The following is a 5,952-nucleotide window of genomic DNA, read 5'->3' on the forward strand; positions in this document are numbered from 1 at the left end:
GGGGGCGCAAGGTGAAAGTTTCGCCTAGGGCGCAAAACTTCCTTGCACCGGCCCTGCTTAGGGCCCTTACACAAGTCCCCCTGCACTATCCCCTTAGTCAAGCACTCAGGGAGAATATTGCAATGGAGATTGAGGATCACTTTCCACAGATGTAAACTACTCCCAAGGTGGAAGGCAGGGGGGAAATCAGCTCATTCATTTTACTACTATCTGGAGGAAGGAATTCATTTTGCAGAAACTCTTTGAGCCCATTCTCTAAGTGCATTTCTGAAGAATGTATTTGCAATCAATGTGTATTCCCAAAATAGCTCTAATAACCCATTATGTTATTTTTGTTCCAGCTGAGAAATACATCCAGTCTCACTTAATCCAAGCATTAGTTATGCTTTTAAGAAAGGCAGGAGCTCTTAACATGGGTATATGCATGAAACTCAAGCAAAGGCTTTCTTACAATGCAAATAAATGAAGCCACCCAGTGAACAAATACAGTAATTTACAATTCTAATAAATCCTTTCAGCCAGATTTAATTGCAGCTGCAATGAAGAAAACCACCTGCCACACCAAAGAAGTCATCACATGGGTCTGATCCTCAGATGGTGTAAATTGGTGTCACTATATAGACTTCAAGTTATGTTAGTTATGGACTTCAGTGAAGCTATGCCAATGTACAGTAGCTGAGGATCTGGCCCTGCAGCCTGGCCAGGGCTGGCTCCAGGCACTAGCTTAACAAGCAGGTGCTTGGGGTGGCCAAGGGAGAGGGGCGGCACCTGCGGCAATTTGGAGGCGGCAGGTCCCTCACTCCCTCTAGGAGCGAAGGACATGCCGCTGAACTGCCGCCGCTGATCGCGGCTTTTTTTTTTTCCCAATTGCCGCCTGGGGTGGCAGAAATGCTGGAGCCGGCCCTGAGCCTGGCACCAAATTTCTCTCAGACATCAGCAGAATTCTCCAAGCTGCAAACATGTTGGTCTTTATTAAAAGTAATAAAATGAAGAGATATTAAAAACAGAAGAGGTTGTTCTAGATAGAGGACTTGATTCTCCTCCCACTTACAGCAGTTTTACATTGGTGTCAATCCACTGATCGCAGTGGAGTGACTCTTGATTTATACTGGTATACGTGAAAGGAGACACAAACCCAGAAATTATGTGAATTTTTGGGATGACACCTTTATCTGGAAAGACTGAGGATGGATGTTAATTTCTAAATGAAGTAAAGTGCTGGCAAATAAAATCCTCACTGTGATCTATGGGGCTCCTCTTCTGAGCAAACTTAGACACATGCTTGAGTGTTAGCGGACTCCTGGCTCCTTTTATGACCAACCATCAGTTCTGTGCAATATTCTCTTAAATAAAATAATAATAATTAATGGAGATATCCTATCTCCTAGAGCTGGAAGGGATCTTGAAAGGTCATTGAGTCCAGCCCCCTGCCTTCACTAGCAGAACCAAGTACTGATTTTGCCCCAAATTCTTAAGTGGTCCCCCTCAAGGATTGAACTCACAACCCTGAGTTTAGCAGGCCAATGCTCAAACCACTGAGCTATCCCTCAGCTTTCACTCATTTATTTTAATTTTTCATGAAAAAATGTAAAAGGGGTTGATTTGTCCATTTGAGACCCAATATGGCAGAGCAAGGAAGCTCCACTTTTTTTCCATTGCTGCCTTAGAGTCAATCTCACAAAACCGAATTTATATTAAAATAATGTAATATGCGTCGATGGATTACTTTTTAATAAAGAGCAGCAGGTAACGCTCTGAAGTCCCAAGGCTGTCACTCTAGATCAGGGATGTCAACAATCTCTAATCACTCGAGAGCAAGGTCGGGTGTGTGGTTAGCAAGGTGCTAACCGGTACAAGAGGCAGGAAGGAAGGCTAGCCAGGAGTTTTGTGCTTTGTTGTGATTCTCTGGTACTTATGACTGGAAATAAAGTCAAGCTGAGCCCAGAGGGAGTCTCTGTTCTGCTCGATGGGCTTCTGCATAACCTCCACTGATTTTAATGGGCTTGTAGTCTTTGTTGCAGTCCCCTTGTAAGTGGTCAGGTTGGCAGATATATCATTCTTATACGCTGATGGTCCGGCAACACTCTTCATTTGCCAAGAGAGACAAAATGTCTCCATTGCGCTCTGCATTAGCTAAATTAAGGCACGTGGGGCTGAAGTCTTAGTAAGAGATAAGTGTTGTTATTCCTGTGACAATTTCATTTAGAGAGCTAGGCTAACCAGATGAGGAGAAATAAGAGCCACCCTCTCACCTATATCCATTTCTAGGGTCAGGTCCTCCTGTATGCTGGGAACTACTTTGTGCCGCTTGATGTAATGCAGCCCAAAAGCAGGCTCACAGGCCACTTGAGGATTCCTCAGGGACCGTAGAGTCAATGTTGCAGTTCCTACTCCACCCCTCTTGGCCCCTATTCTGTTCTATTTAGATTTTTATACCGCGCTTATCACCATATTATCTGAGCACCTTTCAGTGGTGCATTAAGTGATGTGACTAACATCTGGCACATGTTTATTGTTTTTCTTTTCCCAAGGGGAGAAGTGTGCTCAATGGAGTGTATAGTTTTTGAATTTTTAAAATTACACACAGAAGTGTATGTTATAGAAGGCAAGGTCAAAGACAGGTGCCGTGCACTTGGAGTAGAAGGTGGTGACGGTTGTGTTGGACCTTAGTTTCTGGAAGACATAATTTCATAGGCTTGAGCTAGCCTCTGAGGTAGCTCTGTCTCCTGTCTCCGGGCCTACAGCCAGGGATAAGGGAGCATTTTTATGACCTGGCAATCCCCAGTTTCTGGAACAGCCCTCTTGAGGCCATGGATAGCTGGTGTAAAACAGAGCAGTCCTATGGCTGTTATAATTTATGCTGGGGATCAGCCTGGCAGTGAATTAGCTCTAGGATCAAGGGGCCTTCTACCCCCTCCTCAGGAGCACTGGCCACAGCTCAGGACCTAGCTCAGTGGTTCTCAACCATGGTAGGTGTATGCAGAGGTCTTCCAGGGGATACATCAACTCATCTAGATATTTGTCTAGTTTTACAACAGGCTACATAAAAAGCACTAGCCAAGTCAGTACAAACTAAAATTTCATACAGACAAAATGAGAATGTAAGCAATTTTTCAGTAATAGTGCATTGTGACACTTTTGTATTTTTTATGTCTGATTTTGTAACCAAGTTGTTTTTAAATTGAGATGAAACTTGGGGCTATGCAAGACAAACCAGACTCCTGAAAGGGGTACAGTACTCTGGAAAGGTTGAGAGCCACTGCTTTAGCTTTTAGCGATCAGATTTTATCCCCTGTCCCTTCTGGTTTCTGGCCCACACCAGAAGTGCTGAAATTTATCATAGAACTATAATCACCACATATGGCAAGTGATATCGATGGGGAATGCAGGATGGTGTAATGTGAAATAAAGGTTTTATCTGCATGTGTTTGGGGATTGGTTCAGCAGATCATCTCAAATGAGTTTTGATAACTGCAATGGTTTACAAAAACCTGGTGAGAAAGCTATAGTAATTTCAAAGAGATGTTTCAAACAATAACAACTCCCCCTGACAGATCTCTCAGACCTCTCTTGAGCAACACATAGAATCCTTTATTGATTCTTCCAGTATCACTTTATAAATGTATACTTCACATTAACTAAATTAAGATAATCGGGTCTGTTTAGAACCTTATACAACCTAAAACAGAGACTTGCAATAATGGCATTGTTCTTTCACCAGTTGCCAAAACAATTTGAAAAAAACATTATTTCTGAACCGGCTAGAACATGATTCCCACTAGCCTCTTTGCCTACTGTCTCTGAGACTTCCTTCAAACGCCTCTACGATATCCTCATAAAACAATATGTGCTGTAGCCATAGTCTGCATGGAGACTGTTAAAAGCAGGCTGGTAGAGAGGTGCTGAGAACAATCACTGGAAAAAGATGCGGAATCTTCAGGTACCATGGGCCAAATCCTCATCAGCTGTAAACTGGCATAGTTCCAATGGACACCAGCTGGCTCCATATTTATAATCATTCAGATGTTCTCTTTCAATTCTAACGTGTTGCCAGTTCGTACTCAATATCAGAGCACATTGTCTTAAAGCAGTGCCTTGCTGCTGTGTTGTGCTCTGACAGGAAACTCTTCAATGCATTCCACTATAGGATCTTCTGATAACATCAGCAAACAGACTATTGAGCACACGCCTCATCCTCACACACCCCTCGAGACCGAATGTTAACAAAGGCAGGCATTCTTTCACTCTCCTCAATGACACAATCACTGCACAAGCGGAACAATAATAAAGACACACGTCTGGGCAGTTAGACTAATATATGGCAGGATAAGAAATCATAAATCAGCCCACGCTGCAGCCATACCAAAACTAGCCACTTGAAGCCTTGGCAGTTTGCAAAGTGAATCAGCATCCTACACTCCACATATTTTAGTTCTATCATTGTCCAGAAAATGTCTCCTGACTCTGCTGTGGGTATTGTCTGCTACCCTGGACTCCTCCCAACCCATCCTCAGTTGGCATGTAATAAGTGGCATGGACCACTTGCCTATGATATAAATAGTATACGGCATGTCTGGAAAAGATACACAATATTTTTGATTTTGGTTTTGCCAACTATCCATCAACAAGTTTCGGGGAGGGGAATATATCTCCAGAGTGGACACAGAAGAAAAATTCTTCTTCACCATAGGTGAAGCCAGAGTTGCTACTCAGCCTCATTTTCACAGAGTCCGAGAGACTAAGAGAGTTTATTTCTGAACCACTGTCCACAACATGGATTGTTGGGAATGGGATTTGACAGGTACATGTGGGACTCATCTGTTTTAAATTCTTCAGTTATTGCTGGTTCTTAGTCATTCAGTGGGAAAGTGGAAACGGACAAGGACATGAAGTGGACTCTTAATGTTGATCAACACTACTTCTTTTTCTTCTTAGAATGGCAAGTCTTTGGCAAGGAAATATTGATTATACAGAGGACCTAAGGCAGAGGTGTGAACAGTAGTTCCACACATATCAGTGCACACTTATTTATTGCATAAATAGCAATCTGTCTTGGTTAAATCTGTCCAGATAAGTTGGAAAAAAAGGTTTTAGTTTCAAATAGAGACTTTTTCTGGAAGGAGAAGAGGGGAAACAGAAGTGTTGTCACTGACAGGCATAATAAGATGAAAGGCTAGAAATACTGACAACCTGATCATATTGATAAATACTTACAGTGGTATAGAAACAGTGAGATGTTTTGAAAAATAGGGTTTCCATTTCACTGATCTCTAGAACAAAAATGGGGATAGTGCAGGATGGAGCACATTAGATATGATCCAATCTATGCCATGTAAATTTTCATCATTTGCCAGTTACAGACAAGCAAATGGGTAGAACCTCTGGCAACAAGGTGGTGGGAATCTTCCCATTGTGGTTCTAACCCTGTTGATTTCACACTGGAAGACAGAGATTTAAAACCATCAAATGGCCTCATTTCGAGTGACCAGCAGTAGATAATCAGTACTTGAAGACTGTCCAGTTCAGAAGCAGTGAACTGTCCCAAACACCACACAGTACCACCAGAGTGATATGGTTTAGATTAGAATACTAGAGCAGGAGCACTGATTAGCTGAGCAACTCACAGATTTCAAACATCCAACTGTCTTACAACAGGAACTAGACCTACATGTCTGAATTTCCCTTTTTCACTTAGTTGTTGGTAAATATTTAAGGAGATTAACATCTGAAAATCTTCAATGATTTTTAGCAGGGCACGGGCTTGACATCTTGGTGGAGTTCACACATAAAATAGAAAGCTGTCTGTTATGGGATTTAGATATGCCAATAACTTGCTTTCCTTCAGAGCTTCAGCACAACGAGCTGATAGCAAAGGCTAAGTGTCACACTGCCAGGATCAGCAAGATCGCCCATACAATTATGTAGGTGGAGAAAATGTCTTCTGTTCTTAAG

This window comes from Terrapene carolina, unplaced genomic scaffold (genome assembly GCF_002925995.2).
Source record: "Terrapene carolina triunguis isolate 2854851 unplaced genomic scaffold, T_m_triunguis-2.0 Scaffold58, whole genome shotgun sequence".
Taxonomy (NCBI): Eukaryota; Metazoa; Chordata; order Testudines; family Emydidae; genus Terrapene; species Terrapene triunguis.